Source organism: Onychomys torridus, chromosome 9 (assembly GCF_903995425.1).
Source record: "Onychomys torridus chromosome 9, mOncTor1.1, whole genome shotgun sequence".
Taxonomy (NCBI): domain Eukaryota; kingdom Metazoa; phylum Chordata; class Mammalia; order Rodentia; family Cricetidae; genus Onychomys; species Onychomys torridus.
In genome coordinates this window covers 41,107,195-41,118,728 of record NC_050451.1, presented here as the reverse complement: position 1 = coordinate 41,118,728, position 11,534 = coordinate 41,107,195, and the positions used below count along the sequence as shown (strand labels likewise).

Below are 11,534 nucleotides of genomic sequence, written 5' to 3'. Positions count from 1 at the left end.
GTCCTGTGGTGCCGTCCCCTTTCTGAGGATAGTTACAGCAGGAGAAAGTTTATAGAGAAGTGAACTGTTTCCAGTTACTAAAGACAGGGAGTGTAAAAGAACAGGGCTCGTCCGGGATTTGAACCCGGGACCTCTCGCACCCAAAGCGAGAATCATACCCCTAGACCAACGAGCCGTGATGTTCTCATGTTGTTTGCAGTCCCTCAGTCTACTCTAAACATCTTGGCGCCCAGCAGCTGTCAGGACGCGCCAGCAGTTTCTTTTCTCCCCTTTCTTCTCACAGGGGCACTCTCTTGCGTATTATTTAATTATCTCCTCATCTTTGTCAGTTCCCATCCATTAGTTCTGGGCCTATCTCCTTTTAGTCTCTATCCACGTCCCGGACAACTCTAGGCTCGGAATGGGATCAGAAGAGGTAGCTTTTCAGATTTCAAGTCACACACGCCTATTTATTCCAGGAGCCTGAATCGAGCCGGGTTGGTGCTGCCCGCTCCGGGTGGAGCGCGGCTGCAGAACAGTGGAGCCTCCGACAGGCGCAGGACGCGTTCTGCCCACTTGCGAACCACCCCTGCAGCCACACAATGCTGGGGGCACGAGGAGACCGCGGGTGGCCAGCTAGGCTGGAGGAGGATCCGTTTGCTCATGCTCTGACAGTCTGCAGACCTCCCCACCACCCGAAGTCTTCCTGAACAGGAATTGCGTTTCCATCCTCACTTCCTTTGAAGAGTTTGACCCATCTGAACTTTATACTCTTGCAATCTCACGTCCAACTCCCGTCAAATGCTACACAAACACCTAAATGAATAAAGTGCCTCTTTGCCAGTTAGTGGGGCAATCAGCGGGGTCAGTTACGGTTGTTTTTTTGGTTTTTTGTTTCTCCCCGGCAAACCAGGGTCCTGCGGGCCGTCAGAGGACTGAGAACAGGCACACAAGCATGTCCACAAGGCTCTCTGTACCTTGTGGTCTTTGGTGTCTGGGCTTAGGACATAGGGCAGCCAGCTAGGCTCGGAAACTAAAAGTGAACACGGGGAGAGGGCCAGGAGCCAATTGCCAAGAGTCTTGTTTTCCTGTTTCTAACGCTGCTGACGCGGCAAGGACAACTAATCGCGTCCATCCTCGGGAACGGGGATTGATTGTCTGGACGATCAATGTTCAGATCTTCAACAAAGGAGAGCCCAAAAGACAGGCTACTCCTTCGAGCCGGAATCGAACCAGCGACCTAAGGATGGCTGCATCTGCCACTACAGTCCTCCGCTCTACCAGCTGAGCTATCGAAGGGAAGCACGACAATCCCGCCCCAGAAAGCCGTATTCAGTGGGTAGCTAACCACCTAGCGGTGGGGACAGGCTCTGCCAACGGCACCCGCTGTGCGGCGGCCTGTGCCGAAAGCTGCAGACGCCCGGCCAAGGCCGCCGTCCTGCCTCGCCCGGCCTTGCCAGACACGGCCCCGGGGTGGATGCACGCCTGCATGCGGGGACGCGCACACCAGAGATCTGAGAACGTGCGCTCCGCGCCCGGACCGCGCGGCACTCTGCGCACCCACTCTGCGTGCGGGACGGCGTGGGATGATGCCACGGCAGCTCGGAGACCCGGGGACTGGAGGCGTGGCCTGGTGGTAACGCCGTTGCCCAGCGTGAGGTTTTCCAAGTTCAACCTCAGATCCTAAAAATAAAAAAGCTCTCCTCGGAGAAAAAGCATTTTCTTTTAAAAGGAAGCCATAACCACCGCCTCTGTGAGTTCAGACCATGGTTTAGGGACCCAGGTCTCGAGACTGTGAAGTATGGGGATCCCACGGCCCGGGAGGAGGCCAGTCCTCCCTCCCTCCTCCCTCCTTTCTCCCTCCTCCCTCCCTCCCTCCTGGCACAGCCGGCGCCGGCTCAGTCCTCCCTCCGTCCCCTCTGCTCCCTCTCGCGGCACCCCTAACAGGCTGTAGGCGGAGACCCCGCCTTCCCCGACTGCAGAGAACTCGGGGGTGAGGGACCGCACTCCAGCGCCGCCACGAGAGTTAAAAATGAACGAAGAATGGAGGGTTGAGAGGCGAGCAGCCCTGTATTTTCAGCAAGCTTTCTCAAAAGTTTGCTTGCTCCTAGGCCCCAGCGAGATTTGAACTCGCGACCCCTGGTTTACAAGACCAGTGCTCTAACCCCTGAGCTATAGGGCCACACGGAAAGTGCTCTTCTCTCTTTCTTAGAAAAGCATAATTGTGCTGGCCCTTCGGCCGCCTGACTGTAGGGGAAAAGGTAAACTTGGATTATACTTTAGTCCATTCCCATTTACAGTATATTCCCGTATACACTCTATTCCTGTGTGCAAATGGGAATTCAGTCTACAGACTCTGGGCTTGTTGGGATTGGCGTAGTGGTGTGGATTCTGATGGGGGTCACTACTATCCTCAATTTGTAGAAATGTGACTACCCCGACACCACCACCACCACCACCACCACCAACAACAACAACAACAACAACAACAACAACAACAACAACAACCAGAGTCCTCCTCTGGTGCTTCCTTTAGAAATCTAGAACAGATATCCAGCGTAAGGAATAAAGCCTATTACAAGTCTGGGCGGAACTGACGCTCCCACATCTGGATTTTTTCCCTGGACTCCCAACTTCCACCACATGCCTCTGTAAAGATCCTTTCCCTCATCGTCAGAACCAGCAATCCCTAGCTGGCCATTTAATTCATCCCTTCATTCAAGAAGCTGCGAATTCTCCAATTCCAATTCTGAGCTTGAAACTAGATAGGGATTCAGATTTTACTACTATTAATTTGCTTCACTGATACTTATTTTCTTCTCTCATGCTTCTTTGTGCACCACGTGGGTGCCTGGTGTCCGCAGGATTTTTTTATTTTATTTTTAACTTTTGTGAAACCAAAATGAAAAGCAGGTGTACCGGGTGTACCTTGCAAGTAAACCATGGAGAGCCCTTGAGAAGGAGTGGGCTAAGTCTCAGGATAGTCTACGTCTCAGGGAGGCTGAGATTTGTATATCCCGGGGTGAGAGGGAAGTCAGACGATTCTTGGTAGAAGAAAATTATGAGTAAAGCCCGAAGAAGGCCAAAATATTTAAGGGTACACTGTTAGAACATGGTGGGTCCACCCTCCTCGAAGTGACAAGAGCCGAGACAAGCTAGGAGACAGGAACGCCGTTAGATCCTCCGGGAAACAGGAAACGGAAATTCACAGAGCTTGGCATGCAAAGTAAACTCAAGGAAAGAGAAACAGAGAGTTAGGACACCAGAGCCGTGCGAGCACAAAGCTGTAACAGCCGCGGGCTACAGAGGAAAGAGTAAAAGACACCGGGAAGCGAAGGTCTGCTGCCTTTAAATACGGCGGACAGAAAGGAGGGGAGACTCAGTCACACCCTCATATTTGCAAAAGGGGACAGACGTGCAGAGATGTCAGGGCTTGGGTGGGATAAATAAGAGGTGCTCTTCACAGAATATGCCTGTGTTTAGAGTCCATGGGCTAAGGTCATGATGAGGTTAAATTAAGTAAGTCTGGGGGTAGAGCTGAACGGTAGAGCTCTTTTCTGAACTGCAATTCAGAAAATTGGGTTCAATTTCCAGGATCACAAAAATAAATAAAATAAGTTAAACTGGGAATAGTAAACCTTGCTGTAGGGACTGTGACCTAAGGATCTGGAGATCAAGGCCAGCCAAGGATACACACCTCATACACAGCGCGACAGTCTCGATCAATCAATAAGTAAAAATTAACTTTTCAAAAGGTTACTTTCTGTTTTAATTTTTTTCTTAGTTTATGTATGTGTGTTTTGTCTCCATCTATGTTTGTGCACCACTTGCTTGCCTGGGGCCAGCTGAGGCCAGAAGAGGGAACTGGATCCCCTGGAACTGAAGTTAGACAGCTGTGATCCATGTGGGTGCTGTGTAGGGGACCAGCCCCCACACTTAAATAAGTTATTTTATTATTATTTTTTTTAACCCCAGGAACTCTTGAGGAATGAGGGATAAGAGACTTAGAGAGTTAAGAAGCAAAGAGAAAACACAGGATAGACTGGGGTGGGCCTGGATCCTTATCCAAATGGGCCCAGAGCTTTATTCCAAAGGGCTATTTATAACAATGCCAAGGGGTGGAGCAAAAGACCTCCCTTTGCCCAGGCCGGTGGTCCAATCAACCTCTTATGCAGTCCTGCTGGGTACAGTCCACTAGGAAACCTAGTGGGCTCCAACAGTGCTAGGTTGCGGATGAGGTAACCAGCCCTTAATTGTTTCTTTTCAGGTGGGATCTTTATGTAGTCCCGGCTGGCCTGCAACTCACAGAAATCAGCCTGCCTTTGCCTCTGCCTCCATTACACCTGGCTCTACAGTTAATTTTTTTTTCTTTTAAAAACATGTATCTGCTTTATTGTCTGTATGGGAGCCATTGCATGCTGCAGCTGGAGTGTGGAGTCAGAGACCAGCCTTTCACCAAGTGAGTCTCACCGAGCCGTCTTGCCACCTTCCACCAGAATTTTATTATTATCCATTGCTGTTATGTTTGTGCCTGATAGGTTTGTGGAAGTCAGAACAACTTTGTGGAATCAGTTTTTCTTCCGTCTTTATTTACATGACTTCTGGGGACCAAAACTCAGATTGCTGGGTAAGCAAGCCAAGACTCAACAAGACATCACAAGTGCCTAAAATTAAAAAAAAAAAAAATTTTTTTTAAAGTTTAAATTCAGTGAATCATCCACTCAGCATGTCTAAGAGGCTTCAGAGATGGCCCATCAGTTAAGAGCATTGGCTGCTCTTCCAGATGACCCAGGTCCAGTTCCCAGCACTCACATGGTGGCTCACAAATGCTTATAACTCCAGTTTCAGGGAACTCAGTGACCTCTTTTGGCCTCTCAGGGCTCCTGCACACACTAAATACGCATATCCTTGCAGGCTCACACAGGTATCCATAAATAAAAACATGATTTTTTTTTTAAAGTTATGCACTCTTGAAGGAAGATAGTAAAAGTATCACCGGGAAAATCTCTGAACTGGGTATTCCCAGGTTCTTGGTGTCTTTCAAAGAACAACCCCCACCCCCCACCCTGTGCACGCAACAACAGTAAATCCCTTCACTGGAGGAGAACAAGAGATTCAGAAACAATAATAATTTTCTAATCTTAAAGAAGTGAGGGTCTGGGAGCTAGGCAGATCTGTGGTAGCCAGACAGATAGAGGGATGGGGGCACAGATAGAGAGTAAAGATTGGCAAACTTCCAGTTTCTTCCCTCTGAGCAGAGACAAAAGCTGCCGGCCCGACTCCCCTTCTGTCTGATTCAGGCTGGTCAGAATCGTTCAAGGCCAGTCTTGATTACCTGAAGTTCTGGGTCTATCAGCAGCAACCTCCCCAATCAATCCCAAACAAGAGGATGGTCCCATCCCATGCCACCAAAACAACTTAAACTTCCTGGCCCTCCAGGAGAAAACAGATTTCAGTTTCTAGATCCCCTTTCCCATTTTGTGGGGAGTCTGTCGCCTGTATGCGTCCCCCCCTTGTGTGTGTGTGTGTGTGCGCGCGCACGCGCGCGCGCGCGTGTTCATACACTCTCTCACTTCCTCAAGTCTAGTAAAGTTTGCTACCTGTTGTTGCCCTGCTGCGTCTGAGATTTCTTCCTACCTTTTAATTCTTTAATAGGTGGAGAAAAAGACCTGGATCGTGACCCCTAGAAAACAACAGAGTTACGCTAGGCCTGGGTGCCTTTTCTTCAACTTTGACCGCACTGTTTGTAGAGTTAAGCAAGGACATATACAACCTCCAGGCTTGCTGCCTCTTTCTGGAAATTTGCCTCTAAGTATACTGAATTTAGTCAAATGGAAGATGTAATTTGAATATTACCAAGGAACCACAGTTTCCTTTTAAAGATTAAAAAAAAAAAATCGTTCAAACATTCCCCAATCCCAACCGCAGCCTTTTGCTGGGATAATCACCCGTTTTTCTAGACAATAGTAGTGGGTTCAGTTCTCAGCTACTGCCACGCACAAACAAAAGGGGTCAGATCAACAAAGCGATGTTCCGTGATTTGCACCAGCCGCAATTAGGGGGCGCGGGACGTCTTTCCTGTGCAGCGAGTAAGGAGGCTCATGCTGGATGGATGCCACGCCAGAAACTAACGGGTGACGCCCGCGGTGTGGTGGCCACTCTTCCCAGAGTCGGAGGACTCATGAGAGTGGTGGGAGTGTGACGAGAGCACGCTGACATCTCCGAATTCTGAATGGCTGGAGCACCGATCTGGTTCACTCAGTCCGGGCTGGGAAGACTCTGTCATCTCCTCCTGCAGCCACCAGCCAGCAGGGCTTCCACGCAGAGCACAAGGTGTCTGCAGCCGCTGGCGACACACTGGACAAACGCCAAGATACCGATTCTCAAGAAATGGAACGGGGCTCTTCAGCCTGCAGACAGCCTTCTCGGAGGGACGCCCCGGGGAGCGGAGGTGGTGGGGGAGGAGACGCACGCTGCAGGGAGGGGCTCTGGCTGAAGCTGGGGCGCGCTCCGCTTCTGCGCGCGGGTTTTCCTGAGCACCTGGGAGCTGGGCTAGCCTCAGCCTTTCCATGGATGCGTCTCTGGCCCTCCGAACCGAAAAACTCCAGTTCCCTCCGTGGGGGGCGGCGGGGCGGAGGAGAGCTGCGGCTGCACCCCGCAGCGGTCTGCGTGCATCGGGAAGCCGCCGGGGTCCAGCTCCGGGTGCGGCCAGCAGGGTGCGGGACTCCTCTCCGGAGGATAGTCTGTTTAACCCACTCACGCCAGAGCCTCGCTAGCGGTGTGGGAGCGCAACGCCATAGGACAATCCTCTAACTCCGGATTTCAGGACGCGAGTTAAAGAGAATGGAATAATGTAAACAGCTAGAGTACACGGAAGAGGGCAGGCGGGTTGGTAGTGTGGCCGAGCGGTCTAAGGCGCTGGATTTAGGCTCCAGTCTCTTCGGAGGCGTGGGTTCGAATCCCACCGCTGCCAGTGTTTTCCTTCCTTTGGTGGTCTCGGTGGTCTTCATTCTGTCTTTGCTTGCTCTCCTGTGAAAATGCGCTTGTATTTTCTGAACTCCTGCCACTAGGCCGGATATGTGAACAGAAAAAGGCCTCAACCTAACGAACGGCAGGGAGCTCACAGTGTAATCAAACGCCCAGTCCTCTACGAGGCATACGAGGCACACTACCCCGTAGTGTGCCGCTCCCTCAAGGTCAGACAGACCGACAGACTGTAAGGCGTACGGGCTCCTGACTGCCTCTGGACTAAATCTCCGTGCTGTTCTCACGCGCACCTCCCACCTGCCTCCCCCATCTGTCCTCCCTTTCCAACACAAACCACCAGGAAGTGATGCCAAAGAACTGAGCCGAACTAAGAACACCAGAACCAGAGTCCTAGGGTGAGCTTGAAGTCAGGCACGCAGCTTGTTGGAGGTCGCTCGTTTGCTTTGTTTGCGTTTTCAGGCAGACTCTCATGTGGCCCAAGCAGTTCTGGAACTCGATCTGTAACGGAACATGACCTCTGAACTCCAGCCTGCGTCTTCCAAGTGATGAGACCAGAGGCCTGGTTCACCATACGTTGCCAGAATTGGAGGTCTTTTAAAGAAACATTCTCTCATGGTGTCTTTCCTAACCGAATGTGGCAACACTGTCTCCAAATAGTGTCCAACGGGACCTTGAAGAGCCATTTTGGTCTTTATCTTTTTATTTTGTTAGTTTTAGGAGGTTTAGGTTGTGGTCCCATAGCCAAACCTGGCGTGGACGTCACTGACTAGCTCAGGCTGGCCTCTGACTTACAGTGGCCAGGCAGACACAGACTGGTTTGGAGAGGCAATGCCCACCACAGGCTCCAGGACTGGAACACTTGGTTACCAGTTGGTGACACTGTTTGGAGAGGTGGTGCAGCCTCGCTGGAGGAAGTACGTCATCGGGAGCAGGCTCTGAGTGTCCACAGTCTTGCTTACTTCCAGTTTGCTCTCTCTGTAGCCTGTTCGCACTCAAGGTCGTGATCAGCCCGTTTCCGATTCCTGCCACCACACCATGTGTTCCCTCCTTATCGGCCCGGATCCCTCTGGAACTGTGAGCCCATATAAAGTCTACCTCCTATAATTATATAAGGTATATAAGCCTTGGTAGTGGTGGTTTATCACAGCAGCAGAGAGGTCGCTAACACAGGATTAAGAGCCGTGTTTCTTTCTCCCTCTAAGTATATCCTTGTCTGCCCCACCCCACTCTAATCTCCTCCCCAAAATACTCTTTCTGTTTCTCCTAATTATTCTCATCTTCATCTTCCTGCGCCTCTCTTTTGACCTCGACCTCCCACTCAATCAGTTAGCCTCCCTCCCTCCCTCCCCTTCCCTCCCCCAACCACTCATCCTCTGTTGGTAGTTTGAACGAAAATGGCCCCATTAGCCCATAGGGAGGGGCACTATTAGGAGGTGTGGCTTTGTTGGAGTGGGTGTGGTCTTGTTGGAGGAAGTGTGTCATTGTGGGGGCGGGCTTTGAGGTTTCCTATGCTCAGGATACTACCCAGTGTCTCAGTCCACTTCCTGTTGCCCTCTGATCAAGGTATAGCCAGCACCATGTCTGCCTGCACACCTCCATGTCCCATCGTGATGGTAATGGACTGAACCTCTGAACTGTAAATGGTCACCCCAATTCAGCGTTTTCTTTATGAGAGTTGTCATGGTCACGGAGTCTCTTTGCAGCAGTGGAAACTCTAGCTCGACTCCTTCCTCTTTTCTTTCCATCAAACTCTCCATCGCTCGGTGCTTTCTTACCTTTGACCTCTCCCCTCTCCGCTGTCTTTCCCTCTCCCTGTCCTTCCTCCATCTCCACCTGATCACCTTCTCTCCTTTCCTCATTTCTACCCCTTCTTCCCCTCCCACACTCCTTCTCTTCCACTCCATCTCCCTCTTAGTCTTGGAATGGGGGTGCTAGTGGTTGTTAAGGGGGTCGCCAAGCTTATCCTGTGGGATGGACAAAAGTCGACTAAGCTTGGAGCCCACTAAGTGGGTTCTGAGTTGAGTGTTTTATATGGCCCCTGGGTCCTCCCCTTTCCCTGTTGGTTCTGTTTGGATACTCCCTCCCTCTCCCCTTGCTTTCCCACCATTTTTCCTCACAATGACTTCTGGAAACAAGAAGCTGCCATCTTACTGAGGCTGCTTTCTCTTCCCCTGTCTACCTATATCCCTGTAACTCTCCCCATGTCCTTTGTCTGCCTCCCCTCTCCTGGGAGACCTGGGACTCGCTGTGTAGACCTGGCTGGCTTTGAACCCACGGAGGTCTGCCTGACTCCGCCTCTTTGGGATTAGGGTCATGTGCCCATTCTGTCTCTGAATCTGCTCTCTTGCTCTCCTCCTCAGTCCCATGTCCCTTTTCTTTTTTTCCCTCCAGTGCTTCTCTTCTGACATAGGACCTCCTCACCCGTCTCTCTAGACACCCCTCCAGCCCTGTGCATCTCCAGCCTCTCTGTGTGTGCATTTCCCCCATTCCTTTCTCCCTGTCTCGTTTTTCTCTCTTCCTTTTGCATTCCGGTCTCCATTTCTTTTCTGTTGCATTCCATCCTCTCAGGGCTTGTTAGCCTGTGTATCTCTGTCTCTGACTCCTTGTGTGTTGCCTTGCAAGTACGTACCACTCCCTCCCCCCTTCTCTTCCCCAGTTTCCCTCCCCCCCCATCCCTGCCCCTGTCTTTGGAGTTTATTTATTCTTTCTGTCTTTTTGTCTCGTATTCTCATCAAGAGAATAGAGAAAGAAGGCTCACTCTTGGTATTTCTTGCACTTGTGTAAGAGGTCTTTCACTGCTGGCAAGATGAGATCACACCTCAAAGTGTGCGTGGTGGTATGCCCTTGTTTGTACCTACTGACCTCAACTCATGTGCCTTAGCTTTGCCAAGCTCACTCACACACTGCTGTGCAGAGGAAAGGGCCAGAATGGAGAGCTGAAAGGCAGCAGAAGACACAGCCCAATGAGATCCAGCTACTGGGTTCTCAGGAGAGCCCTGCTGGGGTGCTAATGCCAACAGCCAGCCACCTGGCATAGCCCTCACCCAGCTCCTGCAGCTTGCTCACCACAGTTGCTCCCTGCATACTTTGGAGCATGGAAACATCCTGGCAGATGACACATAGAAGCACGGGCTTAGGTGATGCACACTGGCTGGTTTTGTGTGTCAACTTGACATAAGCTAGAGTCATCAGAGAAAGGAGCCTCTGTAGAGGAAATGCCTCCTTCAGATCCAGCTGTAAGGCATTTTCTCATTAAGTGATCAATGAGGGAGGGCCCAAAGTATGGTGGGTTGTGCCATCCCTGGGCTGTTGGTCCTGGGTTCCATAAGAAAGCAGGCTGACTTTTTATTGATATTCGTAGATGATCTGCTCATTCCTAGATGGAGACAGAAGAGGAAGAGATTAGGGGGTGCAGAGGGAAAATGGGAGAAAGGGACAGAGAGGGGATAAAGAGGCCAGGTTATAAAATAAAGAGATGAATAAAAAAAAAATAAATTAAACAAAAAAAGAAAGCACCAGGCCATGGTGGCACACACCTTTAAATCCCAGCACTCAGGAGGCAGAGGCAGGCAGATCTTTGTGAGTTCGAGGCCAGCCTGGTCTACACAGCAAGATCCAGGACAGGCACAAAGCTACATAGAGAAACCCTGTCTCGAAAAACAAAACACAAACAAACAAAACAAAACAAAAACAAAAGCAAAAAAAAAAAAAGAAAGAAAGAAAGAAAAGAAAAGAAAGAAAGCAGGCTGAGCAAGTCTTGGGAAGCAACTCAGTAAGCAGCTCCCTTTCATGGCCTCTATAGCAGCTCCTGCCTCTGGGGTCCTGCCCTGTTTGAATTCCTGTCCTGACTTCCTTCAGTGATAAACAGCAATGCTGAAGTGTAAGTCAAATAAACCCTTTCCTCCCCACCTTGCCTTTTGGTCATGTGTTTCATTGCAGCAATAGAAACACTCACTAGGACAGGTGAGGAGGCCCCATTCTGCTTGGGGCCAGGCCCAGGGCTTTCCTGAGGCTTCTAAAACAGGAGCCGGGATTAGAGACAGTCTGGGAGCTTGACTCCCAGCTCCAGTCTCCTTGCTGGCCTCTGTAATGGTGTCGCTCAGGCGGGAGCCCTGATTTGTTTGTTTGGTTAGTTTTGTCTTTTTGAGATAGGATCTCTCTATGTAGCTCTGGAAGTCATTGGCTAGAACAGACAGGCTCAAACTCGCAGAGATTCCCCTGTCTCTGTCTCCTGAGTGCTGAGATTAAAGGTGGATGCCACCACCACACCTGGCCTGAAGGCTGGAGCCTTTTGAAGGCTACAGAGTACCAGGACCCTCCTGAGGCAGGGGGAATCCTTTGACCTCCCAGGGACACCACTTTCCTTCAGCAGTGGGATTCTTGGCTTGATGTAGAAGCCACAGTATAACTCTGAGAGGAGCTACTTGGGGGAAAAAAGAAAGCTCATAAGGTATCCTGCCCCCAAAGGAAATGACCCCCTCTCTTTTCATGAGCATCAGAGAGCTGAGCTCCTATGGAAGAGATTTCCTGTAAAGTCCTTTCTGTGATCAGTTCCATTTGGACATCAC

The 11,534-nt window shown here is 50.6% G+C and overlaps 4 non-coding genes across 4 annotated transcripts; 1 reads left to right on the top strand and 3 right to left on the bottom strand.

Moving 5' to 3' along the window:
- Positions 1 to 103: 103 nt before the first annotated feature.
- On the bottom strand, positions 104 to 175 carry Trnap-ugg. The gene has a single exon. It is a non-coding gene; the product is annotated as a tRNA-Pro (tRNA).
- Positions 176 to 1,191: 1,016 nt separating this feature from the next.
- On the bottom strand, positions 1,192 to 1,278 carry Trnay-gua. The gene is given in 2 exon segments: positions 1,192 to 1,227; positions 1,242 to 1,278. It is a non-coding gene; the product is annotated as a tRNA-Tyr (tRNA).
- An 810-nt stretch (positions 1,279 to 2,088) lies between these two features.
- Positions 2,089 to 2,161, bottom strand: Trnat-ugu. The gene has a single exon. It is a non-coding gene; the product is annotated as a tRNA-Thr (tRNA).
- Positions 2,162 to 6,870: 4,709 nt separating this feature from the next.
- On the top strand, positions 6,871 to 6,952 carry Trnal-uag. Its single transcript has one exon. It is a non-coding gene; the product is annotated as a tRNA-Leu (tRNA).
- Positions 6,953 to 11,534: the final 4,582 nt, after the last annotated feature.